The sequence below is a fragment of the Panthera onca genome, chromosome B4, assembly GCF_046562875.1.
Source record: "Panthera onca isolate mPanOnc1 chromosome B4, mPanOnc1 haplotype 2, whole genome shotgun sequence".
Classification (NCBI taxonomy): domain Eukaryota; kingdom Metazoa; phylum Chordata; class Mammalia; order Carnivora; family Felidae; genus Panthera; species Panthera onca.
In genome coordinates, this window is record NC_138345.1 from 23,181,841 (window position 1) to 23,202,057 (window position 20,217).

Genomic DNA, 20,217 nt, shown 5'->3' on the forward strand with positions numbered 1-20,217 from the left:
TCTGTACATTGTCCTTCATTGTAACTCCCAGAATTTAGCCAGTACTTACCTTGATCCACCATGAGATGCCCAGTTCCTGGCCATATCCATTCCTATACCAGATCTGGAATTCATAGCCCTTGCAAAGTGAAGGTCTTAGGTATAATTCACAAGATTGAAGTTAAAACAGAAGACAGTAACAGATTAAGGTGTTCTTACTGATGTTAGATCAAGTGGAATCATGTCATCTTGGCCCTCAAAGCCATCTACATTGATTTTATTCAATTTAGCTAACTAACCTCTTTCCCAGTAACTACTTTTCAAGTCATACAGTCTTTCACATGTCATAAAAATTCCTTTTTTAGTTCTGTACTTATTGTATTTACTGTGCGTTGGATATTATTTTACCCTTGTTAAATTTACTAGTTCTTTAAAGCCCAATTCAAGCCCTATTGCTTGATTGATCATCAATAGAAGCAAGCTACATTTTGCTCTAAAATGGAAGGAATTTTCTCTATTATGCCAGTCAATTTGGTCTTTAATTATGCATTCTACTTGTAAATTACTATGTATGTTTCGGAGCTCATCTTAAGTGGATCTTTTCTGTAAAGCCTCTCCCAAATTGCATACCCCTCATGTGAAGTTCTTAGCAAAAAGAATCAATTAAACTTAATTGAATGCATATGATCATATGACCCTGTGTCTACTTTGCTTAATGTCTACTCATATTTTAAAACTAGGTTAAATACATGTGGGAATACATCTTTTGATCCCAAAGGGAGATCCCCTTAATATAAGTTCTCATAGCATTGAATACTTCTCATAGTGCATGAACTTTTATTTAATTGTGTCCATAATCCCTCTTAGATCATGCTCTTCTACTTGGGTTATGTTACTTGTTCTTTAATGTGTCCCCAGTGCCAGTCAGGGATATGTTGGTTGACACAAAATGGGTAATCAGTAAATTGCTTGTTTAACGGATCTTTGATATTATGAATACTCCATCTCCAGTAATATTAAGTGACTTGAGGGTTTCCTTTATGGGCCCTTTATGTTTAGCATGGATGTTTATATATAGAAGACAAAATAATTATTTATTCCCTTGTTTCTATGTATCTCTAGCACATAGGAAGAAAAGAGACAGGAAATGATAACTACCATTGGGAGAGAACTGATGGGTATTCGATGTTTCTAGGCATTTGAAGTCCTAATCTTCCTGTCCTGATTCTCAACAGTTTTAACCTTGCCCCAGTTACATAGAACAGTAGTCATCCTTTCTATCCAATATTCATAGACATTTCATTTTTTTTAATTATCTGGGTTTAAGCAAATAAATAACTACCCTTGCTTAGCTCATAATCAAAAGGCTCCAGTGGATTACTCCACCCTGCTATTACCACTCTTTCTGCTTCTGTGTATTTGGTAGCCACAGTATGTCTTTATGTTTGGTCATTTCTTGGGACTCTGTGCCCCATTTCTCAAGTACAACCAGAGATAACCTAGAGCAGGAGCTGCTGCTTTTTCTTTGATCTTTTTCTGCCCACCAGCTTTAAGATAGGAGTACAGTATATATGCTAGAAATTCAAACTCTCTGAGTGATACCTATGTAGATATAATTCATATCTGAGAACACAGAAGGTGATATCCAAACAAGATCAGGGAAGGTATGTGGAAATTCAGAGGAATCTGAAAGTATTTGGTTTACTTTTCCAGAGGTAGATTTTTATTCTAGCACCACAAATGATTCTGGGACTGATGTGGTCACTTGATTCATTAATGTAATAGTTGTCAGCAAATTTTGAAATCACATTTTGCATTTACTGGCTCCTAGGGCATGACATCTTGGTCGTTGCTTTAGAATTTTTATTTCTAAACTGGACTTTCTTCTAACTACTAGTTCTACAATTGCTCTTCGGAAAGGACACGGAAATGTCTTTAAAAGCTTGTTTGTTCATCAAGATATCCAAAAGCAATGCCAAATCAACTGAAGGGGAAGTAAAGAGGAGCCCAAGAGGGTAATTGGTGTAGGTGTTAATCAAACAACCTGTCTCTGGGACACACTGAAGAGGCCCATCCTAGGTCAGATCTTCAAGGGTGGCTCCTGGCTCAGGTTACGGCTCCTGTCAGTGAGTCCTCTGAGTCATAACATGGGATTCAGTGATTCCTTTTTTTATTAGCATTTAAGGTAGAGTGTTAAGAGGCAGAGAGGATGAAAAAAAGGAAACAAAAGAAAACCATAAATAGTAACCTAGAAACTGTTGATCTATTTCTGGAATGTGACCTGTTCTTCAACTGAAATTGAATTCTAGTTACTTTGTGTGTATAAATGTGTGTGGGGGGTGGGTGGGTGTAAGACTGTGATTCTCAACCTTGGTTTGTGACAAAATTGACAATCTCTAAGATTGTGGCAAAATTCTTTTTTTTTTTTTTAAACCCTATACTTAAAAAATAATTGCTTACTGAAGTCCTGTCATGGAGCTTTTTAAAGAGTAGGTATAGTTCAATCAGTCCCAAATTAGATTGCCCTCTCTTCATTATTTATTATTATAAGACACACCATAGTTAATTTGAACTTTTTTTTTTAAATAGAAATTTTTGTTTTCCCTTCAGTTTTGCCCATTAAAAGCAGACAGGGCTGTCCTTGGTACATAGCCATGTCTCTACGGATGACAAATCTACTCTCAAGTGATATATTTTTTGAGGGTCGGTTCATTAATAAAGATGGTGAATGAGCTCCCTTAACCTCATGTAAAGCCTTTGGCCTGCTCTGTCCTTGGGAAAAGCTCATTTATAGTGATTTTTAAAGTGTCTACAAGGTTTTTTTTCTAAAAATGTGACTTAGCTTTAACTTCAGAAATGACTTTTCAATTCTTTAATCAGAACTTCTGATTGAGGCACTACTGATCAAAAAATTAAACACTAAGCTTTTAGGGGTGCCTGGGTGGCTCAGTCAGTTAAGCATCTGACTTTGGCTCAGGTCATTATCTCACGGTTCCTGAGTTCGAGCGCCATATCTGCACTGAGAGTGCAAAGCCTGCTTGGGATTCTCTCTCTTTCCCTCTCTCTCTCTGCCCCTTCCCTACTGGTGCATGCTCTCTCAAAATAATAAAAATATAAATGCCTTCTCTAAAAAAGATAAATGCTAAACCTTTAATATCCTCTGATCAATTCAACAGTGAAAGACTCTGAAGTACAATCATGGGGGATAGAATAGAATGACAAAGACATGGCATCTGTCTTTCAGGAGCTTGAGGTTTCACTGCTCATGGAAATAGAGAGCATAAATGGAACAAACAATGCATAAGCAATTAATGATCAATAAAGAAATTTTTGAATGCTAGAAGACCTGGCATTTAATTTCTAGTAACTTTTTCAGAAAAATAAAATTCTTTTTATAAATGTAATAGTTACTGTTTTATGCATCTGCTTAATAAATGAGGGCTTTTGGATGTGGCACTTTAGCAAGCATAGGAGATTTTTTATAGTGTCTTCATTCTGTGCTGACATGTTCAGAATAGGCGTTCTGGTCAATTAATGAAGAAATTCATATATTTGTTAATAGATATTGAAGAGTGGTCTTCAAATTAACTGATTTTTCTGAAATCATTCCTTTGGAAGCCTGAGATGCTTCAGTGAGGGTCAATGACATGGTTTAGTTAACTTGGAAATTTTTGGGGAATGTATAACAAAATGGTGCCAGAAGATCTAATTTGGTTTTCCAACATTCTAGCACTAACTGGAGCCATTCTCTTTTTCTTGGAAAGGTCATTTGTACTGAGACTTTCCATCAAGATGACAATCTGTTATTTATTGATTTTTAAAGTGTCACATCAACTATATTACCAATATGTTACCTTAATACCTTTGAACCCTGAACTTAGTCTTGTACAAAATAATTTCTTCAACAACCTATAATGACTTTAAAATTGAATTTCTTCATTAGAATAATGGGAAAGGGGGTTCTTCTTTGAGAAGATCACTTATTGGATATAATATTAAGAGATATTGCTTGCATGCTTAAAAGAGCTATGAAAAATTATCCTCACATTCATGGAAAGCTTAAATAAGAGGAATCCTAAATCTGTGATTCTACCTTCAACTTTAAGGAGATTGGGAAGAAGTTGATTGTTATGAGTAATGCACTCAGAATCTTCTTTGATATAGGCAGATATAATTATAGAAAGTGTGTTAATTTTCATAAGCCTACTGTGGAGAAGATACTGGTAAGATGTGATACATTTTTCCAATGGATGATGCTCTCTAAGCATATGAGCCATGATGAAGCCATGATATATAATTTCTGGGCAATGCTGCAATTAATGATGTATAAAATATCTCTGATTTGTTGACGGGATAACTGTCTGAGAAAGAAAAGTTTTCCTTTTGATGGAAAATTATAAAACTTGGGGTCGCTTGGGTGGCTCTGTTGGTTAAGTGACCAACTCTTGGTTTCAGTTCAGATCATGATCTCACGGTTCATGGATTTGAGCCCCACATTGGGCTCTATGCTGGTGGTGTGGGGCCTGCTTAGGATTCTCTCTCTCTTCCTCTCTCTCTGCCCTTCCCTTGCTCATGCTCAATCTCTCTCTCAAAATAAATAAATTAATTAAAAAATATATAAAACTTGCCTTGGGACAAAATAAGCAAACTGGATATTGCCCACTGCTTTTTGCCAATTTAATAATTATGTATAAAAGTAATTGGGGAAGAATGAGGAAACCTTTGAGGAAGAACAGTGGGAGAAAAAACAGCTTTCTCATCTGGCCCACGTTGGCTCCCCAAAGTACTGCCTGCAGAAGTGCACCTGTGAAGTGGAAGGGCAAGTCCTGTTACCCAAGGAGATGACTGGCAAGCACAAAGCAACACTGAAAGCCAGCACCCCAGATGAAGGCCTCAGGCCACACCCAGGGATGTCCCTGGTTCTGTTGCTGGAGGTACTCTGAAAACCTCTTTGCCATAAAAGGGTCTCTTTCACACACCTGTGTGAAAAGGACATGGGAGGGTCGGGGGAGTATCAGCAGTCAGACTGCTGGATGAATATCCCCTCTCCATCAGATCAATAAAATATTTCCTGATCTCAGAACAACAACAACAACAGCAGCAGCAGCAGCAACAACAAAACCCCCCAATACATCAGAGTGGTAAAACTGTAGAAACCATAAAGTTCTGTTCTTGATATTTCCAAGTGATTGTCTCAAGTCTAGCATTTAGCTTGCTTTTTCCAATGGGAGGATCATGTGTGTATGAATCCAAGAGCTTTAACTATTGTATGCCGTTCACTTTCGGATTATGAGAGCAAACTTCTGTGGCTAAGTACTAAGGGACAAGGTGTTTTTTAAAGATTTATGCCACCACCCATACTTTGGGCTTTGGCTCATTGTTGTATTTATAAAATACTAAGAAAACCAAGTTTGCCTATACAAGCTTGTTGTTTTTTTTTCTTTTTTATTCTGCTGAAACATCCACAAAAATTCCTTGACAAAAATGTTTCCTTTATGGTAAAACATGACAAATTGATTTACAAAACTGTGTGAGCTGATATTGACTCTAAAGTGGGTTTTGTTAATTTTTATTTTTTCAATATATGAAATTTATTGTCAAATTGGTTTTCATACAACACCCAGTGCTCATCCCAAAAGGTGCCCTCCTCAATACCCATCACCCACCCTCCCCACCCTCCCACCCCCCATCAACCCTCAGTTTGTTCTCAGTTTTTAGGAGTCTCTTATGCTTTGGCTCTCTCTAAAGTGGGTTTTTAAAAATAGTGTGTAATGTAGCAGATCCTGAAGAGCAAAGCTTCTTATCACATGACAAAAACATAACTGTATTAGCTTAAAATAGTATTTTTCCTGAAGAATTTTGGTTTGCTTATTTTTTAAAATAGTTGGTAAATTTTTTTTTTTTTTAGGTATTTTGACAGTCACTGAATCAGAAAGTTCTGAAAGCCTCATAAGAATAAATTCATAGGAGCTCAGTAAATTATAAAATAACAAATAATTTAGGATTGAAAAAACAAATTCTACTTCTAATACTGTTATTGCACTGATATCATTACATTATATACAGTAAAACAAGAAATTTCAAGAAGGGCAATGGGAAAGGGAACAAATGTTAAAGATCTACATTCAGAATACCTTGCTATTTTTGTTAGAAAACAGTTGAGTGTGTGATTTTCTGGAGACTAAAAGTGCTTTTGAAAGTATATTGGTGTAGTATATTCGATTATTGATTATTTCCAAAGGTGCTGCCAAATTTTCTCCTCTTTTAAAAATATCTACTAGATAAATTTTAAACTCACTTTTTCGAGAGAGTTAGCTAATTTGGAGGCACAGCTACTATAATACTCAGTCCTTGAAATCAACATAGAAAGTCTTAGGTATAGTCCTGCTGAGTCTATTACTTCCTGGAAATCCTTGCTGCAGGTTTTGTAATGGCATCAACTGTTCTATGGATCTGGACTCCAGCTATTCCTAGATGCTGCTTTCATCAGCCTCTCCAGTTGTGTAAGTGATTGATAATCATTCTCCCCCCCCCCATCTCTCTCTCTCTCTCTCTCTCTCTCTCTCTCTGTTTCTCTCTCTCTCTCTGCAAATAGCTCCCAGTACTGCTCCCTGTAGATAATTTTAACAATGATAACTGAATCTTGTTTTTCTCCCAGGTTTCCTTATCAATTTATCTCAGTTTAGCTTTAAGCATTAAATTACCAGGTATATTGTTCGATGGCAGGGCCAAAATGACTGTCTTATTTCTCATATGTGGTGTTAATTTTGTTTTGCTGCATAATAAATTACCACAAAGTTAACAGTTTATAACAATAAAAATCTATGATCTCAGTTTCTGTAGGTTAGAAGGTTAGGCAGAACATAACTGGGTCCTTTGCCTGGGTCTCTGCAGGTCTCAGGCATGTCACCAGAGGTTGTGGTCTTAGCGGGAGCTTGGGGTCTTCTTCCTAACTCATCCAAGTCATTAGAAGAATTTACTTCCTTTGGTTTTAGGACAGTGGTCCCTGTTTTCTTTCTGCCTGTCAGCCAGAGGTCACTTTCAGGTCTTAGGGGAGCTGTCTCAGGTTCTAGTCATGTAGTTCTTTTAGAACATAAAGGATTAGTTTTTCAAAACCAGCAGGAGAATGTCTTTTACTTTGAATCCCAGTCATTTTGAATAACTCTTCCCTAACTAAGTCAGACCCATTCAAAACAATCTCCCCTTTGGGCCTCCTGGGTAGCTCAGTTAGTTAAGTATCCCACTCTTGATTTCAACTCAGGTCATGATCTCACGGTTCATGAGTTTGAGCCCCACATCGGGCTCTTCACTGACAGCATGGAGACTGCTTGGGATTCTCTCTCCCTTTCTCTCTCTCTCTGTCCTACCCCTCTCAAAATAAATAAATAAACTTAAAAAATAATCTTCATTTTGACTCACTCAGAATTAAATCTGCAAAATTCCTTTATCTGTATCATATGACATAATTTAATCTTGGGAGTAAAATCCACCATATTCACAGACCTGTTCATACTCAAGGGGGAGAGGATTCTAAAAAGAATGTGTGTAAAAGGGGGAGGGGATCTTATGGGCCATCTTAGTATTTTGCCTACTACCTGTGCCATGTCTTTTCACAATGAGTTTCTATTTTCAGCATTGTTTCAGGATCAGAGTGTGGAATTAAAGGTATATTAGTGAGTGCTGTGACAGAGGCCTTGTGGGTCCATAACTACAATAACCTTGTGGCTGCCATCTGCATTTGTTCCCCAGAGCCCTTACTATATAATTACTGAGTCCTTTGGCCTTTTTAAAAAATGTATTTTTGGCAACCAAATAAGTATTAAAAAGCTTCTTTAATTACTATTGTGACATAAAAATATTACGAAGATATTTAGAAAAAGATATGAATTTATGTAGAGATAGTGTCCAAGAATCTGTTGGAATGTAGCATACCTTATCATGTATTCTATATGGAAAATCTGATCTTTATTTATTTATTTTTTAAATGTTTATTTATTTTTGAGAGAAAGCGAGTACCTGGAGGGGAGGGGCAGAGAGAGAGAGGGAGAAAGAGAATCCCAAGCAGACTTCACACTGTCAGTGCAGAGCCTGATGTGGGGCTCGAACTCACGAACTATAAGATCATGGCTTGAACCGAAGTTGGATGCTTAACTGACTGAGCCTCCCAGGTGTCCCTGGAGAATCCGATCTTTAAGTGTAGAGTGCTTTAGTTGTCATCCTTGGTTGGTCTATTCCATGTCCTAGTTTAACATGTAGATATGCTCAGCAAATCTACAGGTGAAAGAAAGCTAACAGTATTAGTAAATGTATTACAGTTACAGAATTGAGATCCAAAAAGCATTCTAACAGAATAAAAACAATTGGCTAAAGTTAACATGGTAAAGTTTGATAAGGATAAATATAAAGTTCTGCATAGCATTACTGTTTTTCCTAAATGAGAAACATTGTCACAGATAGAGGTTGGTGAGAACATGGTTTAGCAAACGTTTTAAATATGAAAAAGATTTAGAAATTTTGGTTAACAGTGAATTCCATGCGAGCCAATAGTAATATAAGGTTTCCAGAAAGCACTGATGGGGTATGTAAGAGTAAGGGAGGTAATAATTCTGCCCTTTTAATCAACACAGTAAGTAAACGGCATCTGCTATCTTTTTTTTCCTTTTCTCACTTATCCAAACTAATTTCTCAAGGTTTGAAAACATCTTTGATGCCTATTTATGTATTAACATTTTGTCTATTCTGCTTACTAAATATAAATCACTTTGTATTCATATTATGTCATTAATTTGTATCAATGTTTATTTTGAATGGCCCTTAATTTTTAGCTACGGTTTGCAAGTAATATAGGTCCATGTTCATATAGGTATATCTACTTCTAAAATCAGACTTGTTTTGGAAGTTTCTTGTCCTTTAACCAAGAGTTGTCTTTTGTCCAACAGGATTAGGGAAACTGAAGAGTATAAAAAAATCCTCCCCTCTGTTGCTTATCCTTGCTCCTTATATATACCTCCTAAATTTTGAGACTATGTAAATGACTTTCTTCTACAAAATAGGACTAAAATGTGGTTTTACCAGTTGATTCCAAGGCTATGTGCTTAAGAAATAAAAATAATCTAGTCTCTAGCAAGCTAATTCCATGAAATCCTTTTAGCTACCAGAGAATTTCACTTGGTACCCAGGGCCAAATGGAGAGGTCTAAAACATTTCAAATAAACAACTTTAAGTGGATTCTTAAACTGGGTGTAAGAAACTGATCTTTCAGGGTACTAGATCATCCCTACATAAAGCATGCAGGCATACATTTGCTTATTTATTCATTTATATCTGTGTTCAAAATATACTTAATATAAAACTTAGTTACATTATAAGCGCTGTAATAATTCCTATATCTTGGGGTGCCCAGATGGCTCAGTTGGTTGAGTGTCCAACTCTTGATTTTGGCTCAGGTTATGATCTCGGTTCATGAGTTCGAGCCCCAAGTCAGGCTCTAAGCTGACAGCACAGAGCTTGCTTGCGATTCTGTCTGTCTGTCTCTCTCTTAAAAATAAATAAATAAACATTAAAAAAATAAAAATAAATAATTCCTATATCTTAATTTTCTAGCTTAAAAAAAAAAAAAGAGAATGCTTCAGTACAAAATTTCTATCGAACCAGAGGCCTCCTTTAGCCTTTATTTTTTTTTTTAATTTTTTTTAACGTTTATTTATTTTTGAGACAGAGAGAGAGCATGAATGGGGGAGGGGCAGAGAGAGAGGGAGACACAGAATCGGAAGCAGGCTCCAGGCTCCGAGCCATCAGCCCAGACCCCGAGGTGGGACTCAAACTCACAGACTGCCTGTGAGATCGTGACCTGAGCTGAAGTCAGATGCTCAACCAACTGAGCCACGCAGGCCCCCCTCCTTTGGCCTTTAAACATGGCTGCTAGACTGCTGACTTCCTCACTTTCTCCCTCTGTTCTCACCCTTCCTCTATTTCTTCCTTTTTTATTATGAAATATAGTATGCATATTAATTAATTTATATATTTTAACAGTAATGATAATAGTAATAATATCAAGATCCATGTAAATACCATTCAGCTTCTAAAATAATGTTTGAAGCCTCCCGTGGGTTTCTCCCAAAATGCATCTTCTTGCTACTATCTACCAATAAATGAACACTCTTTTCTAGGAAAGAGTTTTTTAAAAAACTTTCAAATATGTCTTTGCTGTTCTTCATAGTTTATTATATCTCTAAATGATAACATTTTTGGTTTTGGTTCTTGAGATATAAATACAGTTTATTCTTATTTTGCTTAATATATACTTTTTAATATTTATCCTTACAGATGTGTGTAGCTATATATTGATGCATTGAGTTTTGATGTTGAATACTGTTCTACTGTATAAATATACCACAATTTATCAGTTTTGCGGTCAGTGAACATTTGTATTGTTTTCAGTCCTCTCTCCCTTTTCCTTTGTCTACCCAGAACAGTGCTTCAAAAAGCATTCTTACACATATATGCTGGTGCATGTGTGCCAGAATTCTTCTCAGGAATGGAATTGCTGGGTCCTACGCTAGACGGAGCCTCCACTTTATCTGTGGTGCCAAAGTGTTTCCTGAAGTGACTGTACCAATTTGTATTCTCACCAGTGTTGTATGAGAGTTCTAGTGCTCTGCCACATTCACAGCCTTTGGTATGGTCTAATTCTTTAATTTTGATTTATATGGAAGATGTGAAATGGCATCTCATTGTGGTTTCAGTTTTCATTTCCCTGCCTACTAATGAGATAAACTTTTTATTCTTATGTTAATTGATCATTTATGTTTCTACTACATGGTAAAATGACTATTTTGTTTTCTTTTTTCTATTTGCTTTTCATGTTGCTCATATTCTTGATTTGTAGGATTTAATTATATATTGTATACATAAAGCCTTTGGTGGCTTAGTGTGATTATCTTACATCTGATTGTAGGTTGTATTTTAAAAATTCTCCTGATAGTGTCTTTGAGGAACCGAAGTTAATTTTATTAGATACTTAAAAACTTTTCCTTTATGAATTGTGCTTTTTACATCTTTTAAGCAAATCCTTTCTTATTCCCCAAATCATAGAAATATTACTTTTGAATAATTTCTTCTATGAGTTTTAAAATTTTGCCTTTCCTGTTGAAGTTCTTTGTTTATCTGGATGTGATTTTTATTATGGCAGAAGGTAGGAATTCATTCTAATGTTTTTAATGTCAGGGATCTGTAGACTTCTATAAAGGACAAAATAGTAAAAATTCAGGCTTTTCAGGTCATATAGTCCCTGTTGTAATTTTTAGCTCTGCCACTGTAGCAAAAAAAGCAACCAAGGACAAAACTTGAATGAATGGGCATGGCTGTGTTTTAATGAGACATTATTTACAAAAGCAGAAAGCTTACTGGGTTTGGCTTGTGGACTGTATTTTGCCAGCCCCCAATATGGATAACTAATTGTCTCAGATAAATTTTTTGTTTCTTTTCCCATTGATGTCCACTGTCTACTCTGTTGTATGAAATTTCCGTATACGTATGAGTCTGTTTCTGAGCTCTGTATTTTTTTTTTATTGTTTTACGTGTTCATTCTTGTCCTATCATCCCATGTCCTAACTATTATAGCTTTATTATAAGATTTAATATCTGGCAGAACAAAAACTTGTGCCTGATTCTTTAGATGTGTCTTGGCCTTTTTTGGCTATCCCTCTTCTATATACATCTTAAAAATCAACTTGAGTTCTATAAAACCTCATTTAGAATTTGACTGAATTGTATTACATCCAATTGGGGAGAACTAAAATTAGAATATTGTATTCCTATTTATCTCTCCTTTTATTTGGGTCATCTTTAATATCTTAAACTAAAGTTGATAATATTCTCTTCAGTCTTACACATCGGTTTTTAGATTTATTCCTAGTTACCTTACTTTTGTGTTACTACAGTAAATAGTATGTTTCTAAAAATTGCCATTTTCTAACTACTGTTGATGTGTAGAATTTCAATTTACCAGCTAAACTCTCTTAATAATTCTAATGCTTTTCCTTAGGGGGTTTATTGTCTTTGTACAATGCCAATTTTGTTTTTTTCCACTCCTCATATTGTTCATTATTTTATTTGATTCCACTGACTACAGCTTCTGGTACAATGTTGAATAGAACTAATGAGAATGGGGATCCTTGTATTTCCCCTGCTTTTAAAGAATGATTCAACTTTTTCACTACTTCGTATGATGTTTGCAGGAGGTTTTCTGTTTGGAAGATGTACTTTATTTAGGTTAAGGAATTTGCCTTATTTTCCATTTTATATCTGATAATTACAGTTTTTGGTTTGATTCTTTATCTCTTTTCCTTATGATTCTCTCTCACAGAAGCTTATTTTTTCATGTATGTCGAAGCCATTTCTCTCAGAATATCATCAGTAGGTATCTTTTGATCCCTGGATCAAAGTGTTTTCTTTCAGGAGAGGAATTGTGTTTGCTCCTGGTAATGTGGTCACCATCATCTCATGACCCTTACAACTAATTTTTGGCCTAAGACTTTTTATGCCACTCAGTTAATATGGATTCTTATGCAGGGTAGACTTTTTTATTTTTTTCTGAAGAATCCAGAGTTAAGGCTAAGAATGATTTGTATTATTCTTTTGGTGGGACAGTTTTTGGGTTTCTCTCTTCCCCCTGCTCCCATCTTCTGAGAATGTCATCCTTTGAAAGCATCAGGTTTAAGGGAGCTTCTCTAATCTGACCTTCTACTCTAAAAGGGCCTTTGGCTTTGTCTTCTGTTCTTTATATGTAGCTGATTAAAAACTCAGGGTCCAGGTTAGCAAGAATTGCCATATTTTTCAAAGCAACTGCCAATTCCCACGCTACTTATTTCTTTTTTTTTTTTTAATTTTTTTTTAACGTTTATTTATTTTTGTGACAGGGAGAGACAGCATGAACGGGGAGGGTCAGAGAGAGAGGGAGACACAGAATCTGAAACAGGCTCCAGGCTCTGAGCTGTCAGCACAGAGCCTGACGCAGGGCTCGAACTCATGGACCGCGAGATCATGACCTGAGCCGAAGTCGGAGGCCTAACCAACTGAGCCACCCAGGCGCCCCACCACGCTACTTATTTCTGAGGATTTGTGTTTTGTTTCTATTCTGGCCCTTGAGAGTTCTCTTAATTTTTTGTCAACTGGGCAAGCATTAGGAAAAATGTTTTAAAATATTTCATTTAGCATTTTTAGTTGTGCTATACCAGGAGAAGATTCCGTGAACATCAATTCTGCTACATTACTGAAATCAGTATTTATTTCCCCTTTGTCTTTATTTATGGTGACAGCTTCCTGTCCTGAGCTATAGCCTACCTGACCATGGCTAACCTTTAAATCAGTGGTTCTCAAACTTTGCTGCACATTGAAACCACCTGGGAAACTTTTAAAAATCCTGATGCTCAGGTAACACTCCAGATAGATTAGATTAGAATATCTGAGACATCAGTAATTTTTAAAGCTCCCACAGGATTCCATTGCATAGCCAAGGTTAAGAACAACTCCTTAAAATCTGGCTGCCCATTTTGATTCATGTCTATTCCTGTTCACCTGCCTTTGTACTTTCCTCAGCCAAACCTTTTGCTTTTGAGGCCAGATGACCACATTCACAGAAAACAATTTTCTAATGCTCTTGACCCTCTTCAAACCAATGTGCTTTTTGTGTAACTAAATCTACTCTACCTGTGGTCAACTGAATAAGAAAATGTTCGGCTTGTTTTACTTTTCTTTACTACATTCTGGTTTTTTTTTCTTTTATATCTTTCACAGTATGCTGATGCAATTTTGTTTTCCTTTGCAGAGAAATTTTTAGTGCAAAGTCTCTTAATTCGCTAATTAATTCTGATAGACTAGTTTCAGAGTCTCAGCAAATCAGTGTGTGATATGCTTAGATTATGAATAGTTTAGTACAGAAAATGATGTAATTTCAATGGAATAAATTAGAGCCAATTAACATGGCAGAGTCAGTTATCTTTTTGAATAATGCAGATTTGTTCAGAAAAGCACTCTTTTATCTATACAATGATCCATGCTTTTAACCGCTATGACTGTCATCACCCTTTTCCCTTTGGAGGTAAGAAAAAAGGAGAAAATAAATAACAAGAGCATTTAGGCCAGATATAGCAAAACAGAGAGGTAGGGTTGTCACAGACTTTGTTCTAGGTCAGAGTTTGTTAATTAACCATAACATGTTATTAAAATGCTGTGTTTTATGTCTTTAATGTAGCGCTTAGAGCATCTAAAACTGTGACACAATTTTAAATTTACAATGATTTCTTCAGGGGAAGTAATAATGACATTATTTCCTGCAAGTAAAACAAGTTGTTTCACTTTTTGGAGCTTTCTTATGTATCTTTTAGGGCTTGGAACCAAGTAGAGTAAACAGAGATCTAACTACAATATTAGCACATGATTAGTTTAACACATTAATTTTAGTGTCTACAAGATAAAAGATATCTCCCCAAGTGAACAGATGGCTTAACTAGGAATGGCAGATTTCTCATGATTTAATGGTAAGAGTTGTGGTCTGGAAAGCTTTGGAGAAAAATCACATTCTTTGGGCAAGTTGGTCTTTAGAAGCCGGCTATTGCTTTCCATAATAATGGATAATTATCATTATTTTCCTCTGGGGAACATTGTGTGGAATAACTAATTAATGATTGCGATGCACTTTGGAAGACATTCTGAGTAACTTTTCAGTATTTTACGTTTGAGTTTCAGGAGAAAATGAGTATAGATAAAGGAAACCTGGGAGAAAGAAAGCTCTTATTTCCACATCTCATAAAATGATTTTTCTGAAGTTTTGTTAATAGATTTAGTTCCTTTTCAAAGATGCTATTATAATTTTATTTCATGCTTGAAGATGCTGCTTTTTACTATTTTTCGAAAGCTCTGCTGCTGTGTGATGATCCTGTGTGCCTAGAAGTGGCTGTACATTCCAGTACATGGTGTGATAAGTTTTCTATAATGTTGTCTGTTGGTTAATGCTATCTTTTGGTATTTGAAGACCTGAATTTTCACCCTGTTGGACATATTTCTGATTTATTTTCAAGAAAGCCATCTCTAATTGTCACACATCAGGCATTGTTGACTGTAGCTCTTATTTCCTAAACCAGTTATGTGGTAACTAGTTTCCAAAGATCCCTCTCTCCCAATGAATCATACCCTCTGGTATTTATACCCTTGTCTAGTCTTTTACACATTGAATCTGGGTTGGCTGTTTGTAACCAGATTGATGATGCATATATATTTTAAAGCCAGGTTTTAAAAAGTCCTGCAGCTTCTGCCCTGATTTCTTGGAATGCTTGCTGTAGGGGAAACCAGCTGCCATGTTAGAAGTCCAGCTAATTTTGAGACTTCCATTCTGTAAGGCTGCTCAAGTGAGGTATTTGAAGGAGTCACTGGGAAAGATATATATGATATATGTTTGACCAGTTCACGGGTGTACAGCCATCCCAGCAGAAGTACCAGAGATGTGAGTATAGAAACATCTTCGGTGTGTAGACCAGTCAAGCCTTCACATGACTCCCGGTAACAGGTCAACTGTTACCTGATTGCCACTACGTAAAAGAACCCAAATAAGAGCAGCCCAGGTGACCCTGATCCACACACAATTTTGAGTGGGAACAAAATATACTTGTTTGAAGCCCCTAAGTTTTGTGGTGGTTCTTTAACATGGCAGAGAGAAGCAGAACAAGGGACAATGAAGACTTTGACATGGATTGCTACACTGATATCATAATGTTTTTTTCCATTTTGATTACCTTTGCCAATAGTATCAGGCAGATCTTCATATGTCAAGGTAGTGTTCTTAAAACTTGCCACAGTGATATTTAAAAGGGTACCTTTTCTGGTCTCCAGTTCTATCCATGGGGTTCATGCTTGCTTGAAAGTAGAACTGACCCTGTGACCTCTTTTTAATATTTCAAGAAGTCTAACTGAAATGGTACATTTATTCAAGATAAGGCTGCATAAATGTGTTAAGACAGTATGTTTCTTTATTGTTGTCTGTATTTATCAGTCTCTCTGTGTATCTCATTGAAATGAATTCTACTTAAACGCAGTGTTTTTGTTGTTGTTTATTCTTGTAGGTGAATATCGTGAAACAGGGAATTCTTTTGAGGAGAATAAAAAGAATTTTCTTAGCATATATTAGGCTTTGGTAATGTTTCCCAATATTTAGCTCTTTCCCTCTTCTAAGTCCATAGAAGACTGTACCTTCCAACCCCCGTACATTCAGGTTGAGCTGTGTTTTGGTCTGGACAATGGAAAATGGGCTGTGAATAGAAATGATGTGTGTTATTTCTGAGCCTGAGTATTTATTGCTGGCATAAAATGTATCACGCTGTCTCTTCTGCTACAGTCAGCATGAACATGTGTTCCATATAGTGAAGTTTCAAAGTAGAGGAATGTCTAATATCCTGAATCCCTAAGTGGCCATGTAGAGCAGTCTTCTATAGACTTGAGTTAGGCATGGAATATGAATGAGAAATAAACTTGTGCTGCATACATTCGCTATGATTTCAGGATTAATTTTTTAATTAATATAAATTAATTAATGTAAATTAATTTTTAATGGGTTAGCACTAGCTAACCTATCTTAATACAGAAAGTTTTGTCTCTTAAAATAATGGCTCACAGCAAGAATTGGGAGAGATGGTGTACTTAATGGATCTGTAAGCACCTAGCTCTGATTAGTTAATTGTAGAAAGCACATAGCAAAGCAGTGAGAGAATCAAAGACCAGAAGAGAACAGGTTGGAAAATTGGGATTCTACCAAGAGGCTGATCCTAGTTGGAGATTTTTGGCATAAGAACTAGAATAATGAGGGATGTGAAAATAAAATTTTTCCTTTTTGGTTTTGTTCATAACTGTTCTGATCTTCTTCGCTCAACAATCTAGTCTCTACTTTGATGCCAGAGTGATATTTTCAAAATGACAATCTGATATCACACCGCTGCTTAAAACGTTTCATTGGCTTTATGTTATTTGAATAAACATCAATATTCTTGAATTGGTATGATTTACCACACTCTTCTGATTCTCTGTTTCAGCCATACTGGATTTTTAAGGACGTGTTCTTTCTTTATCTGAAACCTTGTTTTCACTGCCCATCCTTTCAACCTCCCACTTTTCTAGTTAATCCTATTTAGCCTTCAGATCTCAGCTCAGTTCTTCCCCTTTAGTAATCTTGCTCTGACCATTTAGGTCTTTTGTTAAAGATATTCATAGAACTGAGTTTCTTTCCTGCAGGGCAATCACCTCAGTTTGTAATTTACATTTTTAAGTGTAATTATTTGATTAATAGTTGTCTTTCACTGCCTGATGGTAGGATCTTGTTTGTATTCCTCAGCATTTTAAGCCAATACATAGAAGGTAGAATGAATGCCTTTGTAGGCCTTTACTGTGAAGGGCCCAAAAAATCCAAACGATCTGAGGAGCAGGAGAGAAGAATTGATTTGTAGTGTATTGTAGCCATACCATAATTGGATCACTGGGTTTTAATGCGGTTAAACAAATTGGGATCAACTGTTTCATGTGAATACAGTGTGGTTTCAATTGTCTATGTTTTAAGCTTCCTGAGCAACTTGTTTCTTTGTTTTCTTTTTTGTTATAGAAAGATAAAAGACAGGTTTACTTAGCACATAGGGTAGCAAATAAACTCTATAAATAGTAGCTGCTTTCAATAAATATGTGTTGAATGACTGAATGATAATGTTTTATAAAATGATATGGGCAGTTCATAACCTCATGGATATCTTTTGATGAGGAAGAGAATGATCCTGGAAAGAATCACATAGAAAATTCCTTAGTGCCTGAAAATGGATATAAAGATTTTAATCTGGAATCTGCTTGAAAGTGTTTAATTTACATTCAGCAATGGTCTTATCCTAATTGTGACACTAAATTAAATAATTTATTTGGATTAAATTGTAATTGGCAGTACTTTTCATTTGGCCATTTAAGAAAATATGAGAGATGGTGTTACTTCTCTTCTGTTTCATCTTTCTACCCTCTATTTCTCTTTAAATTTCAGTCAAATGTGACTTAAACCTCTTCTGGAACTGGTTAACTCTATAGCATGGAAGCAAAGATAATTAAATGAAATAACATTCAGGATTTAAAAACCATCATGTATAAAAGATACCTACAGTGTTTATGAAGGTTTCATGTTATCATTTTCATGGAATTACTTTGGAACAGTATGTAAGAAAGAAGTTCATACCTCACTATAATTTCATTGCTACAAATGTGTCTTAATTTGACAACTTTCTTCCTAATGAAACCTCTTTAATTTTGAATTTGTGGTTGAACCCAGTGTTGCTCTAACTACGAGTAATGTTATTTTTACATATTTAATGATAGAGCCCAAATTTATGGTTACAATTTTTGAAAATAGGTGAGTAGGGAGTTATTCCTTTTGTGTGTGTCCTCCACTCTATCTAACATACTTTGCACACAGGAAGTGCTAAGTAAATGTCATTTGAGTTAACCAAATTGCAGAATTATCCAAAGCGGTGGAGGTTTTATGAAAATTAGATTTCCTTAACTTATTCTCAATTTCATTTATTATCACATGTCTTCCACTACAAATAGAAATATTTACCAAAATAACTTAAAATTGGTGCAAACTAGCATTGTGGGGAGTATGGACCAGTCCTTGTGCTACTGAAGCATAAATATTTTTTTTGTAGGTAGTATCTTCAAGTAGACTGTATGCAAAAAAGCGTCCTTTATATGCAACCTGAATATACATTTCAGTATTGCACATCAGAACTTTCTGAATACTTTGTATGTGAGATCAGGTGAATACTTAATCAAGTGAAATAAAAGAATGCTCCTTAGCTTATGAATAGGATAAAGAGTACGCTGTTCAACCTGAAAAAGAATGTTTACTTGAATGTAATTCCCATAAGGGAATACTTAACTTGGGATCAAAGGCTCTTAACCCAGGGCCTATCAAGGAGGGTACATAGATGAGCTTTAGAATATCTGTGAAGTCTTTGCAATTTTATATAACATAATTGAGTATGTCTTCATGGATTAAACCAGATTTATAAATGAGTTTCCTGAGAGCTTATATATTTCTATTTGTTAAGACTTATTGAATTGTATACTTAAAGACAATCAATTTTTTGTATGTAAATTGTACCTCAGTTAAGCTGACCATCTCCCTGAAAGCTATGGGTCAGTGTTTCCAAGACATTAAAAGTAGACTAGTAGCAGACAGCAAGACACTTAGCAGTTTCTTCTAGATGGAACCTTTTCTTTCAGTTTTGCCCTTTCTTTGAGAACAGCCGCCAGCATACTTTCTATTTTTGTGCACAGACTTCTATAATTCACATATAAATGGAGGCAGGAACTAGGGAGGATATAGAAGAGTAGGTTAGCCATGAGTTAACCATATTGCCTTGACGATGAGGATCAAATAAGGTTAATAAAATGTCATTGGTATTCAGTAAATTATTTTCAAGTAAACTAAGACTTTAAAATATGTGAGCTGTGTTAGGAAATTCCTGAGTAATTTAAGGTGATACATATGTCCTTATGTTATTTAGTTTTTGATGATCTGTAAGGTGGGAGCCAAGAAACCCGGGCTTTAGTCTTTTGCCAATAACTTGCTTAAAACATTACTTGTGACTTTAAACAAATTAAATTTTTTTCTTGTCTCCTTTTCTTCACCTATAAAATGGAGATTATGTAACTTTCTCTGTATTCCCTATCATCTCAATACTCTGACATAGGACCTGGCACAGGGTTGACATTTCACTTTTTTTTTTTATTTTCAAATCAATGATTTTCTTACAATATTTAACAACATCAATTAATTGAAAGATTCACTTTATTTTGAATAGAACAGATGGTTCATGTAGGAAAATAGGGAAACTTGAAGTGGATTCTGGACATTTTAGATTTTAAACATATATTCATCAAGATGTAAAATAAGATTTTTTAGGTATACTCCATGTAGCTTCAGAAAGATTCATTAATTTGTGCATTGTTACATACATAGAGTAAAAAGGCATGATTGCTATTTAAAATCACATGAACAAAGAGAAAAGACAACCTATGAAATGGGAAAAATATTTGCAAACCATATATCTGATAAGGGGTTAATATTTACAATATATAAAGAACTCATACAAATCAATAGCAAAAAATAATCCAAATTAAAAAAAGGGGAAAGGACCTGTATAGGCATTTTTCTAA

General features: G+C 35.5%; 1 protein-coding gene across 1 annotated transcript in view; it reads left to right on the forward strand.

Annotated features, from left to right (window-relative positions):
• The window catches only part of GPR158 (G protein-coupled receptor 158), a 426,015-nt gene that overhangs the window by 71,513 nt on the left and 334,285 nt on the right, over positions 1-20,217 (forward strand). The window lies entirely within an intron of this gene.